General features: G+C 37.4%; 1 long non-coding RNA gene across 1 annotated transcript in view; it reads right to left on the bottom strand.

Moving 5' to 3' along the window:
• The window catches only part of LOC135330626 (uncharacterized), a 546,609-nt gene that overhangs the window by 156,773 nt on the left and 365,643 nt on the right, over positions 1-24,193 (bottom strand). The window contains exon 3 of the long non-coding RNA XR_010392610.1: positions 5,929-6,016. This is a non-coding gene — a long non-coding RNA (uncharacterized LOC135330626). The remainder of the gene's footprint in view (positions 1-5,928; positions 6,017-24,193) is intronic.

The following is a 24,193-nucleotide window of genomic DNA, read 5'->3' as shown; positions in this document are numbered from 1 at the left end:
AGACTTTAAAAGGTGTCCTTGAACTTTAGCTTTGTAGCACACAAAGAGTTCTTTGGGTTTTCTGTAAAAATTATCAGAGAAAAGGGGAAAAATACAGCTCCCACTTCCTCTACCCAATGAAAACATCCCCTAGTAGACATTACTCCCATTCCCCACTGTGCATCAGTGTCTCCCTGCGTCCTTCATCCTCACTCACTACTCAGCACCTAAAGTTCACATAGTCTGTCTGGAAATCTGTTTCCCTGGAGATGGATCTTCCAGAGAATATAAAGTAATCAATAAATTTATTTCCACCCTCATTTTCCTGGACTCATATAATATCTGTGAGGTAAATGACAAAATTGTCCTCATTTTTATCTTGTCTTTCATCCCCTTATCCACATCTCCACACTCCTTGGGGACTTCTAAGAATTAACACAGTTCTGCTGTCCTCATGCAGCAGATCCTTCCAGCAGCTCTGCTGAGCTTAGAATACAGAGGTGAAATTAGGAGATTATGGTAATGCCATATATTCAGCACTGTTTTTCTGTAACAGAGGTAATGGAATTTATTTCTCTCAGCATAGAAACTAAAGCAAGTTCTAAACAAAAAAAAATGCATGCAGGAAGAAAGGAACAAAGACATAGGAACATGAGCACAACCTTAACTGAGATGTGAAAAACCCATGGAGGAAAACCAAAAGGGAACAAGGAAAGAACACCAAACAAAAATCACCAATATGAGAGATTTCCACCCTTTCCACAGCAGCCGAGGAGATTATACGCACTGGAGACAGACGCAGGCTCAGCTCTGCTTCAGTAGCTGTATCCCATCTTTGACAAATTCAAGCGACATAAACCAGCTGTGGTGACATTGTGAGGGTGAGATTACACAGCGTAAAGCAGAGCGATGACATCGGAAGCAATATTGTTCCTGACTTGCATCAGAGTAGCGAAGGTATAAAGAAAAGGTCACAGTTCGTCTAGTGCCTGACACATTGTCCCTTTGGGACAACTTCATTGGGGTGACAGCACAATGACCTGCTGCCAGAATGTTTAGCAGAATGGCAGAGTCAAAGGGTAGAGCATTAAAAAGCAATTATGGGCCGGTTACATATGCTTGCATTTGCCTAGCTTGCTTCATCAATGTTCACATTAATTGCATTCACAAGGTCTGCTACTTATCATTTTTTCCTACTGGAAAAGAGCAGAAGTCTTCTTGATAGATGTATCACTACTATATAGTGTCAACTCTCAAAAAAAAAAAAAAAAAAAAAGGGACAAGAAAAGGAAAAAGAAAAAGTAATGAAGTTATGCTTCTCTGCAGCTCTGAATTAGTTCCAGACCTCCCAATTAACACCATTGTCATACAAGCAAATGCCAGCTTCTGCAAAGATTTTCATTTATTAGCCTTTTGCTCATTTCAGTACTCATTTATATATTAAAGTGTAAAGTGTGACAGTCACATAAGCAAGTATGTGGCAAAGCATAGTGCCAACATGAAAATTACTTCAAATATTAAGCTGCAGGAAATTGGACATTAACCTCCTTCACAAATAATGCATACAATAGCCTAGATTTCTCTAGCAGCTTGCTTCTGATTTAAGGTGCTCAGCTTAAGCCCCTGTCTTACAGGATGTGTGAAACATCCATTGCTGAAAATCAGGGTCAGCTAAGATAATTTTGCTGGGTTCCTGGAAATGAAAAGCATCTGCAAATCACTGGTCATGTCTATAAATCTTGGCCAGGAGAGCTGCCCCTTTTCAAACACATCTATTATATCTCTCCCTTTGCCTTCGCCTCACTTGGCCTCTCTCCTCGCTAATCTGCTCCCTTCTTTTCAGGCTTGTCTTCTTGCTGTATCTCTCAGCATGGTCATTTATTAAGTGATGACCATAATCTATCCTTAATATACTGAATGCAATCACTGAATCAAAGACTCTTCTCTTCTCCTGAGGGAACCTCTCAATAACAAGGCTGCTTGCCCTGCTGGATAATCCAGATATGTTGACAATGTCACCTTTTATTCACTCTGGTTTTGATAATATCCGCTGATGATAACACACTAGCCTGTGCTTTTGGCTTACAAATTCTTCCACAGTCTTGCGTTATAACTTTATCATTGTAAGTAAACAAGTAAGAATAAATTAGTATAATCCCACAAAGTCAACCACAGACTGAGCTAAAAAGTTGTTGTTGTTGTTCTATAAAGAAATCTTTACTTTAGCACAGTACTTTGTTTTAATGTGTTTACTTGGTATTTAAAAGACTTTGGCCATATCAACACCCACTGCACAAATTAACACTAATTAGTTTTTCTTCTGCTTGCAACTAAGATCTTTCTTGTCCTTCCATATAAGAAACCAGTTGGAAGTCTGGGCACTGCATTTTAGAATGGATATTTAATTAGCACTAGAGCCAAATGTTCCTTTCTAGCAAACAGCACAGAATCCCAATATGCTGTTAGCCTCAAGTCCAAACCTCCACTATAGCAGCTTATTGTTCTCTATCTGTGGCTCACAAAGATGGTGATAGTCTTCATAAATGATTAAATTTACAAGTCCAGCGTGAATGAGTTAAAAGCAAGGGACAACCAATACTGTATTCCTAAGAATTCACAGTACTCTGGATCTTGCTTCCAGCATAGGTACCTCCCATAGGAAAAGTCTCCTAGACATAGCCCTATTACCAACAAAAGTAGCAAAATACCTCTTAAGAAGATGCCACTCACTGTGCAAGCATTCATTATCTAGGAATTCTTGGCCATTGCAGAAATAGAGAGGTTCTTAGGAGGACAAATTGTCATTTTTCTTGTATTATTCTTTCAGTATTTCAGGATCCATATACCAACACAGACATGTCTATCATGAGATGCTGACAATCACAGCAACTATCTAATAAAAAAGACCCCAGTAATAACCATGGGTAGACTACTACACAATGGAGAGGGGGAGTCAAAGGAGGATCTATCTAGAGCTACCTGTCAGATCTCTCCAAATTAGGAGTTACAGGAATTACATGTTGCAGCAAGGCAGATCACGAGGTACTGCTCTGGACTGCAACAGGATGAACATTTCTTCTTCATTAAGTTTTCTAGTAAGCAATAGTTTCTTTAACTACAAATATAAGGTTTAAAGGATTACAAGCAGAAACGGGACTAATCAGTGGCTTCATTAGGAATAACTGGCTTCTCTGTCTGTCAAGGTGTCAAGTTACTTGCATTAAAGAAACTAATAGATTTCTGCCTGCCATGTCTTTGGCAGAGACATGAGCTAATTTGAAGAATAAACGTTTCCTTTGCACATTTTACTTGTTAATCTTTCAGGTTCATTTCACGTATCCACCCTGTTGTTCATTTTTCATATTTAAGCTGGAATGGAGCCAATTGACTCATCTGTGATTAGTTATAGGATTTTTTTTGTTGTTGTTCTTTTACTAAAAGCCAAGGAATATTGTTTCTAAAGGCACACAAGAGCCTCGGAAACCTACATTCTAATTTAACAAGTAACTTGGTCCTAGAACACAACGGGCTTGAAGTTTTTAAGTAATTCTGGTGCATTTAAATTATATCTTCAAGAAAAAAACCCAAAAAATAAAGGCCATACTTTATTCTTCATTTCAGGCAAAAGATGATAATTAACAGCTAGCTTATTTTCTCACTTTGAAGTCAGATCTAACTAACATTGACCTTTCTTTGAGTGGTTTGGATCAGCTGACTTCTGCAGGTCTCTTCCAGCCAAAACTATTCTGTGATTCTGAGATTTTGTATAAAAAGGCTCTAAATATGAGACAAGTCTACTTTTGATTATTCATTTATCAGGAACTATGCTGGATTCGTATTTTTCAAATTTCATCAGAAATTTCAAATGAAGTACCACAGTTTTTCAATCAAATGAATCAAAAACATATTTAAACATCCACATATGATTTAAGGACAAGAACCAGCCTCTACTAACCCATGCCTTACAGAAAATGATTAAGTCAATGAAAAATGTAAACTTCCATCCCACAGAGGGATACCAGCAGATTTCATAGTCATGAACCTGAGTTGACAACCTAAAAATTCATTTCAAATATCATTGGCCACTATTTACGTCATATAGAAATGCTAAAGAATTATTTCAATAGATTTATAAGTAGAATTAAAATTAATAATTTAAATTGAAATATTAAGCATAAAATTGCAATGCTGGGTAGATAACTCTACCCAGATCATGTTTGTCATCTTGCTCTGAAGCATGGAAGATACTTATACTCTTACATGCCAGGATAGCTTTACTTTCTTGGAAAATAAAACAGAGGTGATCTCCAAGTTCTTTACTTTAGCTCAAAAAAGATGGATATTCACGAGTTTCTTCGTAGTCAGTGGGGAGAGATCAGCATCTCCAGAAGGCAAGGCTCAAAATTAAGCCCTCGCTCTGACTCTTTCCTTGTTTCCCAGAGGCATCTTCTTCCAGGTACTGACTAGAGCAGGATTCCTGGCAGTCTAGCCTCAAGTTACTTTTTGGGAATATCTCTGAAAGAGTCATCCAAAATCCAGTCCAAAACTACATCTCTGTCTGTTGCAAATGTGCATTGACTTCCAGAAGTCTCCTCATTCAGAGGGTTTCTCTTTCCACTGTATGTGGTGAGGTTTTTTTTTTTCTTTTTTTGCTTTTTGTTTTTAACAAATAGCTTTTGAGAACTACTGCTATACAACAGCATTTAGGCTGACAACATTCCTGCATGCACCAGACAGACTGAAGACATAGGTACATTTAATACGAAATAATATATTCTTTTAGAGGTAATAACAACATAACTGGAACCATGTAATGATATGACAGATTCAGGATCCTGACAAGGCAGTGTAAAGGAGAGGATCATTATGCAATTACAAGTGTTTTACTTTAGCTTTTGGGATTCCTTTCACACTGTTTTCCTTAGTGGGGTTAATTTGCAAATAGTTACAGCTCATCTCCTTTCAGTGCTAACCCAACCTTTCTGACAGGAGCTTTACATTTCAGGAAGCTTTCCCTGTCTTCTTTTCTTTCTGTGCTGTTTCCATTATTTTAAAGATGACTTCATCTGTACTGGTTATAGAAGTATCTGCCCATACTGTAGGTGAATTAGGCCATGTTTTGATACAGCAAAAAGTGTATTTTTCCTATTGTGTTGTCCAATAAATTAAAATCTTGCGGCAGTCAAATTCGTAGCTATGAAGTGTTCCTCCTCACTATTGATTTAGTTGCAGCGAAGTCTTGAAACTCAGAACCATATGATAGTATGACAGTGTAAACTAATTGTATTCCTTCAGTCTTAAATTTATTTATTTCCCCTCCCCCCCACCCAGAAAACTAAATTAAGAAGTACTTATCTGCATGTCCTAATTACTTTAATATTTAAGTGGAAGATATGGGGGAAATTCTTATAGAAGGAATAGTCCAGAATAGTGTAGAAGTTTATTACTGACCCCAACAGCATTTTGGAGGTATAAACATAATACATTAAAATTTCAAAATTTACTCTTATTCATGTTTTTAAATCCGTAAGTGTCATTCACACTGGTAGTTTTAGAACAAGAGGAGATAATCGCTCCATTGATACCTTTCTCAAAATTCCATGTACAATGTAAGAGAATTCTGTATAAAATCCTTCAGTGATGCTGCAGGATTTACATCCATTTCAGTAATAAATACAAAACTCAACCCCGGATGGATCAGAGCTAAAAACCCAATGGTTGTTATAAATGGTATGATGAAGTTATCAAATTGGATTTTTTTCTTTTGTTTAATTAAAAAGTACAAGAAGAAACTAAAAAAAAAAGGAGATTTATTTGGAAAAAAAATCATTAAAATGAATAGGTGTGTCGATGAACTTTGTCCCCTTCCTCAGATGTAGAGCTGTTTTGTGGCCCCACTGTAAGTACAGTTATGAATTTCAGCAGAAAGGTTTGAAAAGAAGAGCCTACCTACGTCACCAATGTCTGTAACTGCATCAATCACGTCTTCACTTCAGAGCCATCGATAGATTAATGTTGTCTGGAGGACTACAGTGTCCTGTAATGACAAGTTATAAATCATATGAAGAGGAAATCTGTCATGTTTAGACAATAATAGCATAGAACAGCCCAAACTGGGATCCAGAACTTTGCATTCATCTACCATTTCTACACAGATACCTATGAGACATATATTAGCTTCGCATCTTGGCATTATCTGTACACATAAGAAATAGAAAGAGAATTTAAAGAATTTATTTAGAATTTAGAATGTAGTATAGGTGAAGAATATTCAAAGCTTAAGTTTATCCTTTACATTAATTACCATTCATTTACTTTTAGAGGAGCTACTTTCAGAGGAGCTAAAGGAAGAATAATACAATTAACACATTTTAATATCTCAAATTATCTTAAAAATATATTTTACATGCCATATCATAATTTTGGGGTCAAATATCTTGAAGTCTTATTGACTAATCCGCAAATGTAATTTTGATATAAAGTTATGATTCTTCTCTTGCCAGGCTAGAATATAAAGATAATTCCTTATTTCTGATACCAAGTGATGTCAAACAGAAATAGGAGAGGAGTGGATTAAAAAAATAATCCAATTTAGAAACAAAAAATAATATTTGCCTGAGGAGAGAAAAGAAAATGGAATAGATCTCTACAATGTTTAGACTGTTAAGGGAGAATCAAGTTCTGTTACTTTTAATTTTAATGTTAATTTTAATTCACATCTGAGACTTCAGCATTGGTCTTTGATATTTAAGTTAAGTGCTCCAACAGTGAACTGATTAACTATTCTGGGCTGAAATTCAGCGGTTCATCTGTCTATCTTCTACACATATATATATGGAAATTCAGTTCTGGACAGGAGAAACCTTTCAGAATAAAAGTTTTGCTAGAATTAGCACATTTCAATAGAGGAATTTGTTTTAGCGGAAATGGATTTTCTTCAACAGGAAATTAGTTCCTCAGAAGATTTACAACAAGCTTTAAAAATGAAGCTTTAACATTCTGCTGATCCCAAACCACAATTACGCTTCATACTGCTGTAATTAAGAGGTGATGAGAACTCTACATTCATGACAAGAGTAAGCAAATTTCTCCTTTTTGGATCTTCAGAACAATCCTGGGGAGACAGCCCCCTTCCCTCTCATATTTTGTTGAACGATGGGTAGGCATGTACATTTCTCTACAATTTTCATGAGCTGCCCATTTGTTTTGTGCTGTGCAGGCAAAACAAATTATTGTCCAAAGTATCCAACAGCATGTACATCCTATTCTTCAAGACAGTGAGCTATGCCACATTACAGCAAGGAGAGGAAAATGAGGCTGAGTGCTAAAGCACAGAACAGAGCATTGGAAACACAGGCAGAGAATACTTTTAGCCTCTAAGAGTTGGATCACAATTATCTTGGTATCTTTTTTCCTTTTCTTTTTTTTCTCCTTTTTTTTTCTCCTTTTTTTTTCCCCCCAGAAAGTGATTTAGATCATGGGTTGGCTGGCCGGCTTCCTGGCGATACCGGCCTCTTGGTTTTGACTATATAGAGGTCCTAGGGCAGCTATACTCCTATTTATCTTTGGCACCTCCCATAGACACCTTTAATTACAGAGGATAAATCTAGACCTTATGCCTTCACAAACATTTGAATTCTGTCCTATTTCAGAGGACAATAAAGGTGGGCACATTTAGCTAATTTTCTTTCTTTTTTTTGTCGCCATTCCACAGTTTTAGGATACTCCCAGTTGCACATGTTAACTTTTGCAATGCATTTTTATATGTTATATAATGTCCAGCTACTAAATATGTGTATTTTTACAAAAGAAGAGATAGAGTGAGCATTCTATTTAACTTAAATTTTGAGAAAAATGTGAAGTGTCAACTTCCAGAGGAAACATTGGCATACTTTGACTAGCAAGATGAAAAGTGAATTTGGACAGCCCCTAAATGGAATCTACGTGTTGCATTATTATCCACTGAATACAGAGAACATGCGAAAAATAAAAACTAGAAAAACTGACTTCTACTCTGCGGGAAATTACATGACTGGTATTTCCTCTTCAATATTCTGACGTTTTGGAAAGAATCTTATTTTCTTTCATTCCACAATCGTTGAAATAACTCCAAACAAACTGCTGTGATTCATATCACTCACTTTAGTAATTTACAGGCATTTACAACTACTAAAAACAGTGCCACCCACAGAGAAGAAAGTTGCTGAATTATGCAAGAGCAACCCTCATATTTCAGCCTGAATGAGGAAAATGAAGCTGAGGCTGGATATTAAGAAAACATATCAGGTTCAGAGGTCTGTAATTAATCTTGTCAGTGCATGCAGCCGGCTAACCTGGGCGCAGGAACACGTCTTGGCACATCTCTCTTCTATAAATGCAACCTTACCAACCTTGGTCATCTGGGATTTGAACCCATTAAAGTGATTAGACATAGTCTTAGTCAAGTCCTTGCGTATTATACTGCATGCTTGGAAGAATTAAATATTTAAGTCATAGGTTCATAAATGTTGTACAGAAAATGGTCAGAGGACATTTTTATTAGTTTACCTACAACGAATAATATAGATATTTATAGGAGAGAATTCTATCGTACTATCAGCGAAAATAGAAGAATTTGCTCTACAAGTGGTCACAGTCTGGCTGATTGATGGGTAGGGAAGTCAATGTAGTGCACATAAACATTTTTTTTAAACCACATTGTCCTTGTTTTACACAACCATTTAAACAAAATAACTGAATACATTTTTTCTTGAACCAGTTAACACAAAGGACTCATGTAGTGAAACTGACTGAAAACAAATGAAAATGGATTCTTTTTCCTTATTGACCAAGACAAAATACAAATGCCATAAATGACGATGACGATCCTCTTACAAAGGAAAGCTGCAACAAAGCGTGTTGCAAAGGCCGCTGCCATCGGCAGGGCGCTCGCCATTGATTTCACAGAGCCTTCCCTGAGAAGTGCAACAGCAGGTACTCGTGGAATTTGACAGCAGTGATTAAAGAGACCAAAATGTGATGTTTCACAAAGGAAATATTCTGACTGCAAATACAAGCATCTGGACTAAGTTTCTTAACAGGGAAAGAGAGGTACCTCCAGAGGACCATTCATGCTGATGATTTTTTTATTGACTTATACAACTTATTATACAATCTACGGCAGAGGGAAACGAAAAGATAAGACTAGCTAAGACAGCTAACTTTCAATGGCTGAAGGGTGACGTGGGAAACGCCACCTGTGTTACTTATGCCTGGCATGTAGGGAGTTTTTGTTTTCAAAGAGCTCTTTCAGGGAAGAGAATGAAAAGGAAAGAAACTGTGTAGACACAACTGAAGGACTGTGATTGTGTGTAGCACTGTGCACTTCCATACGTAGGAATGAACTGTGCCCATGCTAAAAACACTAATAGAAGACTATACTGCTTTGTCTGTAAAGGTACAGTTAAAATGCTACAACTTGCATGTACAAATGAAGACAAAAAGACAAAAGAGGAGATAAAGAAATGATCATGGAGATAATTAATCTAGAAGTGGAGTTTGTTTATATAAAAATCTCCAAAAGCCCTAAATATTTCCACCAAAAGCTATACTTCTGCTAGAAGGCAAAAGTGAACTTAGAAGAAAACAGCAAGAAAAATATTTTAAAAAACACATTTGAAAAAAAGGATTCTGCTTTTCAAGTTCTTTAAAACTTTGCATTTTAGTATAAGATAAAGAAATAATCACAATGATACATGTAAATTTTGTCAGATTATAATTTTTCAATTGAGCCTAATGTCTTCCTTCTGAAATCAAACCAAGTTTATAAAGTTTGAAGTTTTTACCAAAGCTCCAACATTCATGATACAACAAAATATCCTGGGAGGATGTTCTGGACATGCTTAGAAAGTGGATAGTCTTCTCAATGTTGTGTCATTTCTCAGTGTCCCAGTACTTAAAAGACTAAATCTTAAGATAATCAGCTTCCCTCATGACAATATACAGAGGATATTTGAGTTTTTATGTCCCTCTGTGCATTTATATAACTCTTAAAACTATAGTTTAAGCATGGAGCCAGTGAACCAACAAAAGCATCTATTCAGACATTCAAGAACAGTGTAAAGTAGCAAAGTAATATTACTACTTTTTAATTAGTCACCAAGATGGTAGAATCAGACTTTCTCAGTACCCTAAAATTTCATGCAAAGTTAACTTTTGTAACTGATCCTGCTGATAACTGCAGCATTTTAGCACCTATCCAGTCATCTGAGACAGGATCTATCTTTTCACAAAGGCCTCCTTTGAGCACCATCCTTCAGCCTTGCCAGCCTTGTGGAACGGATTTCTTTTTAAATTTCTCTTCTGCTTTCAAAAAGCTGAATATGAACAAGATCAGAAACATATGTTCTCAGGTGCCAGTTTCCCCAGCTCTAATAGAGATAATAAAGCAAAAAGTGAAAAAGATAAGGTAATTACCACTGCCTTTTCTTAGCTTTTGGAGCAGGTCAAGAAAGTACAATTTACTGTCTGTTCCAACTACTAGAGTAATTCTCAGTTACGTGAAGAAGTCTATGCTTCTTACACGTACAAATATTGAGATTAATTTCATAATTTTGGGAAGCAATGATACACTTTGGAAGCAATGGTACACTTCTACATCAAGATTAGGGCTGAATCTCATGTTGGTTCTCTTGCTCACTCTCAATGACTTCAGTGGGACTGTAATTTCAGTTTCTTTGAAACCTTGCTTTGCACAGCCCCCCCTACCTTAGGAAAATCAAGGAAAAGACAGTGGAACTGGACATAAATAAGAAAATTCTCAGCCCTCTACATCAGACACCTTCAGTTCTCATAGCCACAGTGTGGGATCAGTGCTCTTTGGGTTGGAGATGGGACAAGGAAGGAGGAAGAGGAGGAAATCCAGGAGCAACCCAGACCTTGTGTGCAAAGAAGCATGGAAGATGTAATAAAGCCTCCATTCAGTAAACCCGTGAGTCTGCAAATTATTCCCACGCCTAGTTAGTAGAGGTCTTGAGTTCAAAAGGAAAAACCCACTGCAGAAAGTTATCCACATATTAAAGTGGTGTCAGATACCCCACATTTGCTTGAACTCTAAGCTGCCCAGATGACTTATCAAAAACTCTCCAAGCCTTGAAATCTTTTTTTTTTTTTTTTTGTAATGGGAAAGAAAAGAATTTAATGGCCCAGTTTCCTGCTTCCACAAACATATTTAATAGCTTCTGAGTTTCTGAACAAAGAAAAATATACTTAATGACCTAAGACAGCAATTTAAATAACAGCTTTAAACTTTAGTCTGCCCTGTGATGTTTCTTAGTAATTTAATTGAAGCTTCTTTTTACCTCATTAATTATTAAATGCACATATTTTCCTTACAACTTAGATTCTTACTGACCAAGTCTTTGCATAATCTAAAAGTTCCCACTACCTTGCACACAGTGATAAAAAGGAGATATCAAATGGAGAGCTGATTAGCTGTTTTAAAGCATAAACATCTCCAGGTGAGTTTTCATGGTCACCTCTGATATCAAACTGAGAAACAGGACTCTGCCTGCTGACAACTGATGATTTTTCTTCTCCTGAAGTGTCTGAGTTGTTAGGCAGCTGTGTCCGGCAAAGCAATTCTTTGCTACTGCTTGATATAACAATACAGCCAAGGATTGCACTTTTTAGTGTAGCTGGTGTTGAACCTTTTGATATTTAAAGAGCACCTGGAGTACTTCCCAGTCTATACATCTGCCCATCTAATTTAAAATCTCGGTGAGTACGGTTTCACTGGGATGCTGCGAGGACAATTAAGAACCTTATTATCAATACTACACCACTTTAACTCACTGTCAAACCATCACGGGCCATACTTTAAAGAAAACCAGACAGATGGCTGGATGGTCAACAAATATGCGACGAAACACATCTTCTAGCTATTTGCAGTCTAACATGTGCTACTGTTTATCCATCTGTAGAACAAGCCACCTGCCAGTTGTTTGAGTGATATGACTGGCTAAGCTTTTCTAAGCACTCAGTAATAACAACAATAATCTTACCGGGAAAAAAAAAAGTTGTATACAAGGTATGCACACTGATGACTTTTGCAGATAAAAAGTGAAAATTAAGACTCAGAAGAAAATGATTTTATGCTTCCAGACTATTTATTCATGGCATGCATTATCTGCACAATTCAGAAACACACACACACCACTACTATATTACAAAATTTGCTGACAAGATGTAGAAAAGGCTATAACGCTGTAGCGTCTATGCACTTTCTTTGTTACTGTGCTAAGGCAGAAGTACATGCATACATTTTCGGAACTAGCTATATAGCTGGTTGTCAGCAATTCATTCTGCAGCAGTTCTATTGCTTATCCTTCATCCAGTTAACCCCAGAGCCATCAACGTTCAGAAACAAACGTGAAAATAAAATCTTTGCAGCATGCAACAGAAGTAAACATCATTTAGTAATACATGCGTCTAGGGCAGTAATGATATCTCACTAGAAAAATTGACTCAAATCGTAAATGGACTTGTGACATCAGGTAATAGCTCCTTGTTCTATTACAGATTAGGTGACTCTACAGAGCTTTACAGACCCTCTCAGTTCCTGTTTTGCAGAGAAGCAGCAAATTCTCTCTATGGTCTGTTTGAATTTATTTTGCAACCTTAAACATATAAATCATTTCCATTTGTATAAATAAAATGTGATGTGTGCATTCACAGAAGCAGAGGCATCTTTATCTTCAGTCATTTTTTCCTTGACCTTTCAGCATCACCAGGGATATTGCTGGATACTAGGTGTAATGTGATACCTAAGTGAGGTGTAATGAAGGTAGTTTAGGGAGTAGGCAGTGTACAGCTGAATTAACATCTTCCTTTACAAGGGTGAGTAAGGTATATTACCCTGAGTAAAGGAAAGCACTGATTTCTTCTAAGATCCTAGCTAGTTTCAATGTCCCTCTTGAGATGTTTTGTTCCATGCTCCTGTAGCATGTTCTGACATCCCTTATGCTGCAATACGTGGAATTTAAATATTCCTTTTTATAGGCATTTTTGATACTCAGTGCTCCTTGCACTGTCACTAACAAACATGAGACACTTCTTCTCATTTCTTTTCAGATTAAACTGAAGTTAAAGCAAACACTGCCCATCTTCCTCCACTTTTCCCTTAGAATTAATAAAGACTTAAGGATGCAGGAAGAAAAATCTCCAAGACACATGTATTGCTAGAAGCTGGTTTCTTCCAAAGCATTCTGCAGGACAGATGTTAGGGTTTCTCCAGTAACATCAAATCAAACACAATGTGCATAGGTTTATTTAGCTCTGCATTCCCATATCCTTTGTCTGATACAGATGCCCTGTGTCAAGAATGCAAACGGTTCTACTAATGAAGGAAGACACCTGCACCACATTTGGAGGGGATCTTGAGGAGCCAGCAAAAAGTAAACATTATGTCCAGGTATGCAAAAGCCTCCTTCTTATTATAAGCTCTGCCCACTCTTGCTAAACCTTCTCTGCTTTGCTGAGAAGCTCAGCTCAGCTCTGCCAATGGTTACTTTCCTAAACCCTATTATATATTATTCATTACTAGACTCAAAGTCCCCAGTCAGGTTGTTACTATGTTTTACAACTATGCGGATGATTTTCCTCCACACTCTGAATTCAGTGGTACAGGGGGAAAGGCTTGATTGCATTGCCAGGCTTATTGCAGTATTGAGGGCTGTGCTTCACAGAAAAGATACAGCCGCTCTATATCTTTTCCTACGAGTTTTGAGCTCTTCCTGCCAAAATGCGAGAGTGGGATTATGTAGCTGCAAGAATTCCCCAGTCAGAGGGGAGGCTCGCAGCATTTTCAGTCTGCATGCTCCTGTAGCAGATGCTCAGCTTGGTACATTTTATGGTATGTGGATCCAACCGCAACAAACAGGGCTTAAACACAATTGTATTTACCAGTCAGTGTTGCAGCTCCACTGGAGAGGTCTTTGGTTACTAGCACTTTCCGTATTTGTTAGCATTACCTTGTCATAACAGACTCTTCCAAATAAGAAGACGATTATCTAATATTGATCTGCTGCCTACCAAATTCTAGCCAGGTCAGTCTGAAATGCAATTGCAATAATACTAGTTTGCTAAAGTGATGTTGCACCTCTAGATAAGAAAAAATATTTAGTGTTATATGTGTAAGAGAACCCCTTGCTAATGTCTATGATGAATGAAGGAGAGATGCTTCAGTGAGATTTCTGAGACTCGCAGTGTGGTTTTGTTGCTGTTGTTTTTGAAATGACATTGCTGGCAAAATACAGTAGGACACACAACTATTTAGTTCTCAGTAAATGTGTTTCTGCAGAGAGGTATTCTCTTTTCAGTCTGGCATACCAGGAACATCAATGGCAAAGAAGGAAGGACAAGGGAAAATGAGAGTGGGCGCTTTGAACAGTCAGCCACTGCTCGGACTTTGGAGCCAGTAGGAAATTCAGCAGAAGGGACGGTGTATGGGTACACGAGGACCATCTGAATAATAAGCTGATGACAATAAGGTAGCAACCTGAAGCCCATGTTTGGAGCAGAAGTTTAAATTAAATTGGGGGAATGGGAAGATAAACGCAAGAGTGGCTGCAACTTTCACACTGGATGTTTTAAAGCAGACACTGCTGTTATTGCCATAGTAAACATGAAGAGAGGCATCGTGACTTGGAAGGAAAGGATGCAAAATCTGATCAGACCATGTGCCTAAAGGCAGGAGAGTTCAACACCAAGAATAACAACCGATCCAAATTGCTTATGAAAAAGCCATCGGCATTTGTTTCTATACGGTGAGACTGACCGCTGAAAGTTATTAGGAAAAAGCTGAGTGCTGAGATCATTATGGACATGGTACCCAGATGACCCTGCTTGTCTCCTTGGGGGATAAATCTACACTCCTAAACCAAACAAGCTAAGGGCTCTGCATTGGCCCAAAATCATCCATACCATCACATTGCTAGCATAGTTTCTGCAGCATTTTTAGCCCAGGCCAAAAAATAGTCTTCCAAACAATGTCTGGGAATGATCTAAGGTTTGCAGAGGCCAGACCATTGCCATTAGGCAGTCTGAAGGAAAAAAAGAAAAAAGGTTTTGCAATATGTACAAGGGCTGTACCTTGCCAGCTGGCTTCAGGGCTTGGGGGTAGTCCTTGATACGTTTAGTTTACCTGTATAAGCATACTTAGGCAAAGTAAACACTTCAGGACTGCAAAATATATTGCTTTGAAAGGAGCTTTCAGTCCTTTTTTGCTTTGCACGTCAACAGTGTTCATAACAAATTACAGGTCTAGAGTGCCAAAATCTCAACCAACTCTTCAAGCTACAGGCAGGTAGCTGTAGCCCCAGTAGGAATTTAGTTGTCCTTAATCCTCTTCTAGGCCAAATCCAGATCATCGACCACTATGCGGCCATGCCAAACATAAAATTGATGATACCCTCAAAAAAGACTATTGTTATTTCTTGGATGTGAATTCTCCCTGCACATTAACCTCTACCATGCATGAGCTGAGCTGCAACAACTTAGAAAATCTAGCTGGCAACACAGTTGCCAGGAATATCAGAAAGGTAGCTTTTTTATATATATGTATATATGTATTTTTATACACACACACACATTTTGTATGTACATACACGTGTGTGTGTGTGTGTGTGTGTGTGTGTGTGTGTATTTTTTTTCTAGAGATGCCTATTATGTTATATTGGCTTCAAAACTGCAAGGTTGCTAAAATCCAAAACTTTTTAACCAGAGAAATGGCTCAATTGGTCACAAGGTACCATGAGCACTTGGTGTGAATCAGTTAAGAAAAGAAGCCAACGGTGAAAAGCTGCAAAGCCCTGAAGGACCATTTTGGAGCATAATATAACTTCTTCCAGCACAACAATAACCTCCAGAGCCCTCATCCTTCTTTTTCTGATGCATCCAAGGTTTAACTGATGCTAAAACTATTTGCCAACATATTCACAGTGAACAAGTGCTAAGCAAAGAGGTCCAGACCCTTTATACTAGGCTACAGTCTAATGCAGTACAATTTGTTAGGCAAATGTGAAAGAAAGAAGTTATATCTTACATATATATCAAAAATCAGAATCAAATTTCAAGTTATAGCGATCAATTGGGGAAAAAAACAGATAACAGGAGAATGTGGGAAGGGCTGATCATCTGAATTCATTTCAGGCTCCAAGAGCTACCCCTAAGTTTCTTTAAGAGAGTGTTTAAAATAAGGAAAAGCATATCGCGAATGTTCCTAGTTTCATTTGTTTACTGCTATCACAAATTACTCCAAAGAACTCAGTAATGAGAACTAATTGGAACAGCTTCCATGTCCATGTCCAGCTTCTTTTATAATTGCTGAAGTCACTGATTTGGCATGAAACAGCTCCTATTTAATCTGCCTGATTAAAAAGGGCACTTTATCTTGCTGCATTCATTGGAGTGGAAATGAATTGTTCGCTGTCATGCACCAGGCTGTTCCATTCATTTGATAAACCAAAGGATTAGGCAAATTTAGCCGAGGAGTCTTGAGAAGTCTCCCCTCCCTCTTTTCCCTTCCTACCACGACGTGAAATATTGTACTGACTATGAGATTTTTTTTTTTAATTTTTTGATTACATGAATTAATTGAACTGTCAGACTGGACAGAATTTATCCTAATCAGTTCTTCCATGATTTATTTTCACATAATGACGTCCCTTATTTAAAAGGTGGATGCAGATTCCTTTGTCTTAAAGAAAAGTTCAATGCACAATGTGAGAAAACATTCGGCTTGTGGGTGTTGTTTCTTTTATGGTAAAAATGGTAATGGTAAAAATGGTGGGGGGCTGGAAAGCATTTGTTTGCTGCTGTCTGGCAAATGATCTCACTACTTGGAATTGTGCAAAGTGGGTGGAAAACACTACTGGGCCTATTTGGCAGTACATCGTACTGATGGTACTGGCTGCAATAATGGGGGGCAGCGTAGATAATTCAGGTCCAAAATAGCTGTGACATTGGCATCAGGTGCATGCAGAAAATCTGCAACAGTGTCAGCGAGCAAACTCAGGCACTCCTGTGTGTTATTTGTACACAAAGGCCACATGCTGTAAAGCACTTAGGGGAAACGAAACCTGTTTGCTGGCGATGAGGAGGGCGACTGAAATTAGAGAAAGGCAGCCAGTATGATCTTTATATTCTTAAATGAGTAGCAGCAAATGCTCTCCTGTTAAAGTGCATGTTTTATGCCACGTGTACAAGAGGGCAGAGCAGGCCAGGGCAGGCCAGCAGAGGCAGAGCAACCTCAGAGCAGCTGCTGCAGGTGACATGCCAGCAAGGCAACATCACTCCTTTTCCTTTTAAAAATTGCCGCATGCATCAGCATGAAGATGCTTTCAGCATTAATTCTTTGTGGTATGAATGTACCATCAAGCAAATACTCTGTAGAAGGCAATGCACAAAGAGGGAGTTCCCTGTCTTGGGGATAAGTTGACTTATCCCCAAAGGAGCTCCCTTAGGGATCTAGACTCAAGGACTGTTCCCTAGGTTCCTTAGGGATTTAGACTCAAGGACTATTCAGGAGGCAGCTTGTTACACCTGTGGCCAGTTGAGAAAAAAGCAAATGCCAACAGTATCTCATTTCTTCCATAGTGGGCAATGCTGAAGCTGAGAAGAGTGAGGAAGACCTCTGTCAAGACCTGGCCTGACCATCAGCAATGGTGAAGGTTAAAGTCCTCATACAGCTATGCTGGGAGGCAAGTTAAAATATTCAGGTAATGCTCTGCAGCAAGGTGCAGCACAGGTGCTCCATCTTCACAGGTCTGTCCTGTGCTATCCTCCCACCTCCTGTATGTTGCCTTTGAAAGCACAAAACACAAGGCTGGAGCTGCACAGCAGTCACTGTACTTCCTCAGACTGGAAATCTAGGAGAGAAAACTACCCAAAATGTCAAAATAGCTGCCAGGGCTGGGAGGGATATCAAAACTGTAAAAAAAAAAAAAAAAAAAAAAAAAAAAAAAAAAAAATCAGCCAATTTTAGAGATCTCAAAAGGAAATAAAGGTTTTGCTTCGTTTCACTAAAGATCCATAAAAGATCTTTCTACTGGTAAATTGACAGCTCTTTTTTCCAGGCAACAGGCACAGACTACATTTTCTGGAAGGGAAGAGCCCTCCTTTCTTCCACTCACACAGAAAGAAGCAAATAGTGACCTCCATGCCTAAAAATCACAGTAGTTAAAGGTCCAAAAAGTGTGGACACCACAGAAACAGTCAGAAGTACCCACAAAGCAAACATAATTTCAAGAAGTGAGTTGTCTGTTGTGGAGATGTGGGAGCTACCCTTTAACATGCCAGGCGCGAATTAGAAAAGAGTTAATGTTATTTTTGGCAGAATGCCTTAGCCTTCAGCATGATTTGATAAATCACTTGCTCCCCTTAAAATAAAAGGCCTTATCTTGACTTTAAAGACTCAATTTACTCTTGTGTGTCAAATGCACTTAGAATATCACCTCTGTTCTTTCAAATAGCTTATCAGTATCCCAGACACTGACTCCTGGAGACAAGAAGTCTGCAGTATTCAAGCTGACTCTGTTTATGAACAAAACTAAAATTCAAGCTTTCTATGAACTGAGAGATAGAGTGGCCACCAGATCACTAAGATCAGCCCTTGTGACCCCAGTCTGAACAGCTGCCATGTTTTCCAGCGAAAACGGACCAGAAGCAGAGGGATAGATGTGGAAAAGCAACTGCTTTCCCTTCAAAATATTTACATTTCTCATACCTTTACAGGAAATTTGGCCAAAAAGTATTCTGATACTCTATTTTTCATTCTGCATTCTTTGCAGAATGACTTGATTGCCTGCACAAATCCTGACAATTGAGAACTTTTGTAAAGTATATTTGGCTTCCATTATCCATCCTTCATCCCTTGGGAAACTATTTCACCATGTGAACATACTCCTACTGGCAAAGCGTTCAGTGATATTTGGTGCAAAGGCAACTTCTCCTGACTTCAGCCAACCATAACTTCTTTGTAAGGCTGGATTAAAGACAGAGGGCCTTATTTCTTACCCTTTCCCCACAAAATCCTTTTCCTCTTGCCCTGAAAATATGAACAGAAGTTAGACCATAATGGTTTTCCAAAATACATTCTTTCTTTCCCCCAAAGAAGCAGATCTCAGCACAATGCAAGTGAAACTTTGTAACATTGGCAACAAGCTATGCTATTGCATAATTTGGAGTGTGCTGACCCTGTCATACTGCGTTGGTGCAGGGACTTTTCCTGATAGGACCGTCCCTGTAGACCCCTGAGGGCATTAAACCTGAGCGAGATTTCCATAACAAGTCAGTGGGTTATGGTCTGCATTGCACTGAATCTCTCCTGCAATTTTGATCTGTTCTTAGGGCAAATTTGACTCTCAGACCTTCTGTAATTCCGCTGAAATCAATTGGACTGCCTGATGAGCAATTCAGAGCCGAATTTAAGCCTCTGAGACACCAGTGATCCCTAACTAATTAACCTACAAACATTACTGTACATTAATAATTTGCCAAGGTATAGTCTGTACCGAGGGCCCAAATTCCTCATCAATTATGAAGTTCTCTCTTTCTTGGTTGAAATTATCTTATTTGGTACACCTCAGAAAAGCAAGTGTTCATCCCACGAAAAGTCTGAAGGCAGAATAGCAACTAATAAAACAGTTGATGAACAGAACGATTGAGGCCACGTTTTCCTTGGCACGGTTGATATTTGGCAATGGCAGATCTCAGAGGGTTACAATTCTGAAAATAGTGCTTATCTCTAACATAGAGGGGTTCACTGCATTGCAATGATTTACAGTATAAGCTTGAACAGGTTTGTATCCTACCTGTCCTGAAAACTTGCTATGGACTTTGACGTCAGATCTGCCTTCTCTCAGTACTTAGCAATAAGGCTGTGCAGGGAGGTTTATATCTCCAGGTACATCTGTTCAACACCGGTCATGCCACCAGCAAGAACAGTGAAATCCCATCAGAAATCTCAACAGATTGAGGAAGGATCACTGAGAGCATCAGGCAAAGGCAATGCTACTGCAGGAAGCTTTTTTGCTAGCAACACCTGATTCTGAAAAAAGCATCCCCTTTTCACCCTTATGGACCACAATAAATTTGCAGAGCTTGGTTTTAAAGGTAGAGGAGGGAAGAGAGAAACATCATGCTCAGAATGATAAAGTTAGATATTTAGTGAAGCAATAGGCACTTTCTTAGTAAAACCATTTTCAGTGCCTAATCTTTTGAACTGGAAGGAGAAAATAGCTGTAAAAGGTTAGCATATATATATATATACATATATATAAATATTGATGGTTCTCCTTTTTTATATCAAGACCTCACTTCCTTAAAAGTGCTGAGTAGTTGGTCTTCCACAAGAAAATCACTTCTGAGTACTATTCAGTGCCACCATTAGAGCAATCCCACTCAAGTCCTTTTCCCACTTCCAGCATCCACATTCCGATCCAACACTCACTTTTTTAGTTTTGACTGCTGTTCAAACCAGAAATATTATATTTTAATTGACAGAGATGAGGATACCATTTGCAGCTGAAAAATATTCTGTATGTGCTCAGTAAGGAAACACCAGTAACCTATGTTCTTGGTATATTTAATGTCTCTAGTTTATTCACATCTGAATTGTTGTTGGATATGAGGAGTGCAAAATGATTCCATTCTTCCTATTTAGCAACAAAATTCCATCATGTGGAATTCAAAACTTTGAACATTTGAGAGAGAGAGAGAAAAAATCATATCTGATTTTTTTCTTTAACTTCATTTTTTTAATTTTCCTTTTAAATAACATTTTTTTCTGAAAGTTCTCCTGGTTCTCAGCTGTGACTTTTTATTTATTCAATTTGCTCAAGTGAGCAAAAATAGCATTCTAATTTTAACTCTGATTTGATATGAGTCCTGTGTCATAACTCAAATGTCAAATAATGTCAAATAAGTGTTAAAATCTTTCTCATTCCCCCCCCCCCCCCCTTAAGGAAGGCTATGGACAGTAAAAACAGTAAATAAGACTATTTATTCCAGTTCAGTCATAATGCAATGGTTCAAGAGTTGTCTGGCTGTTCTTACCTAGGTCTTACAGTGGGAATACTGGATCAGAATGGGTGACAAAAGAATTCTTTGTCTGTTTAAAAATATCCTTTTTGAAAACTGATAACAGCTTGAGCAAGCCTTGAGTCTTGACAAATTTCGACTTCATTTTGTGCCTCTGAAACTAGTCTGATTTTTTTTTTTAATCAGAATGCAATGGATTAAAATAATTTAATAATCTCTTTTGATTGCATTGATAAAAATAAAATGTTGTTATTTGGTATCTCTGATCTACATTGATTTTACATGCCTAAGCTTGCAGTGATCTACTAATAGGTAATTAGTGCGTCTTAATCTGTAGCTTTTTGATACAACAGTTTCACCATTGTCAAATGTCACCATTTTAAATATTTATATAAATTCCAATGTGAATTAGCATGTTTTGCCCCCAGACTTAAAAAGAGTGAGTCGAGAAGAGAAAAAGAAAACAAACAATAATAATCAGTGGAAGGCTGTTAATATAGTCTTGCAAGTATATTAAATTCAAATAAAATATTTACACAGAAGCAATGCTTTTGGTACACTATGCAATTTAAATTACAAGTAGGAGCAACTAATCTTCCACACATTCTAGTTTATAAGAGCTAAGCGTGCACACACCAATGGAAGGGAACAGAGTTTTCATTATGAAACTATTTAAAAATAAATGTGTGAATATAAATGATCTATTTGTATCCAAGCTCCAGTAGATCTAAAATGAATGCCAAAAAGCAAGATGGTGTTGAACAATATTGCTTTCAAGAGCTGATTTATGTGGTGTTGCAGTACTAGAGTTATTCCGAGCTTATGAATCCTGCATAACAACAAAACTCTCTTCCTAACAACAATGAAGATTTCTGCTTACTTAAATGGCTACTTGCTTAATTTTATTTTTAACAGTGTGTTGATACCAATTAAACACAAGTGCACATTAACTGCTATATAGAGGCTATTAGTTTTTCTTTTCCAGTTGGTAGCTCAAGACAAATAGTCAAGCTGCTGTTATAAAGATTGCTCTGCGACTACATGATTTTTCAGCCTGCTGACAACTTAGAGCAAGTGAGAATAAAATGATTTGGGTTGGCATAAACATACGGTCAATGGATGTACGTGTTTTACCGAACTCCAAGTTTAAAAATAAAATATCTCACCAGTCCAGATACATTTTGGAATAAACACAATGTTTGTTTGACCTGAGACATTTTGATTCTAAGCAATCCTCAACTCAGAAAGAAGAAAACTGAAAAACAAAACTCTCTGAAAAACAGACATCCTAGAACAAAATAAACTTTTCAAGTAGCACTATAGATATGTGATTTTTCTTTATTACCCTTCTACCTACAGCAATATAAGTAAAATTGTAATAAAATGTAAACAAAACTCTAAATAGTTTATAAATCAACAAAAATCTTGTTTTTCAATGAAATTTCACAATCTCGAAAGTTTCCACCTTAGCCACACACATACAAGCTCACTAAGTGATTGTATCACATAATTTAGTCAAGGGGCAATGTTTTTAGAGGCATCTAAGCTAGCTCAGCCATAATGACATTGGATGCTTGCAACAAGAATTGCATAACATTAATATTGCCCTACGTGGAGCTATATTAAAGCACATGCGCGTGGTTATGACCCTGACTCTTCTACTTACAGGATGACTTCAAAATATGAGGTTTCATCCAAAAAAAAATAAAAAGAGTGAAATTTTATTATGTTTGGCCTGGATTTTTCTAATATGTTGCAGTCTGTCAAGGTAAGTGTAATTTCATAATTCAAGAATTCAGTATTTAGTTGAGTTCACACACTAGTGAAAGTCTGGGCACAGTGGTTGCTCTTTGACATTTTCTTGAAATTAAAAATAAATCCAGCCTCTTCATAGTTGTTGTAGATGCTTTATTAGCTGGAAAAACTAACCTAATAAAGCTTCATAAGCTGTTGCTACGGTTTAAATTCATCTTTTACATCAAGTCAGGTCTTCAGCTCTTCTTAACAGGCATTTTTCTCTAATCGGTGTTAATTAAACTTGTGTGCAGGAAAGAAGGAAAATAGAAATCATTTATGAACAAAACTCTATAGAATTTAGCAATTTATTATTCAGTATGAATTAAAATATATACAAGTCTGTCCAATGTAACATAAAATGTGAATGACATCTCCGATAGAGATATCAATAAAGTAATAAAACATTATAAAAAATTAAATATCATCAATGAAGATCTACAGGTCTTCTTCCTTAGGGGGGACTGCCATTTGCAAAAACTGAAGTTTCCATGCTTTCTTGTGAGTTCATCAATCTAGTTCTGTAAAATGTTTATTTTTTTCCTACCAAAGACTGAAATACTCAACTAAATAAAACCATTAGCACCAGAGGAAAATATCTCCCTCATTAATGGTTTGCATATATATTTATAGACATCCAAGTTTCTACAAGCAAAATGTTACCATTGGTTTCTTTCCTCTTGTTTGTTACGAATTAATCAAACTAGTTTTCATTGCTGCTTTTATGAAGCTGGATCCCAGGACTTCACAGTTAAGAACATTTTATTTGCCAGGTTAATTGTCTCTACTCCCTGGGACTGTCTCAAACAATTTCCCTCTTGAGTGTCTAAGCAATAGTGCAAGCTAATTGTCTTGTATTATTGATACAGTGTAAAGTTATAATATTTTCATTAACAGATCCAGGTTCAAACTGTTGTAAGCTACCCAGGGTCTCAGCAGTTTCACTGCTTTGCTGTTGTTTAAGCCTAAAATCATTTATGCTGAAACACTGTTCTTTTGTAATATTGACCCAGGTGTATAATTAAAGATCTTCACAATCGCAAGTATAATCCTATAACACTTAGATAACAACTAATTTCCAAAGATGTTCCAAAAATCAGAAGAGCTGCTGAAGAGGAGAAAGAGCTGAAGAGGACCAACATGGTATTTTTATTATTTTGTAGTAAATTGGCTTTTCTTTCAGGTGGGCCAGCTTCTAGAAAATTAAGACAGCCAAATTCTCCTAATCTTGATTTAAACTTACCTCCCACAAACACCTGCAGAAGATTACCAAAAATCACTACATCCCTACTTAGGCCATCCTTTTTTTGCATTTATTTTGCAAATGTCAAAGCTTCTAGAT

The sequence above is a fragment of the Dromaius novaehollandiae genome, chromosome 1, assembly GCF_036370855.1.
Source record: "Dromaius novaehollandiae isolate bDroNov1 chromosome 1, bDroNov1.hap1, whole genome shotgun sequence".
Lineage (NCBI taxonomy): Eukaryota > Metazoa > Chordata > Aves > Casuariiformes > Dromaiidae > Dromaius > Dromaius novaehollandiae.
This window is presented reverse-complemented; position numbering and strand designations above follow the sequence as displayed.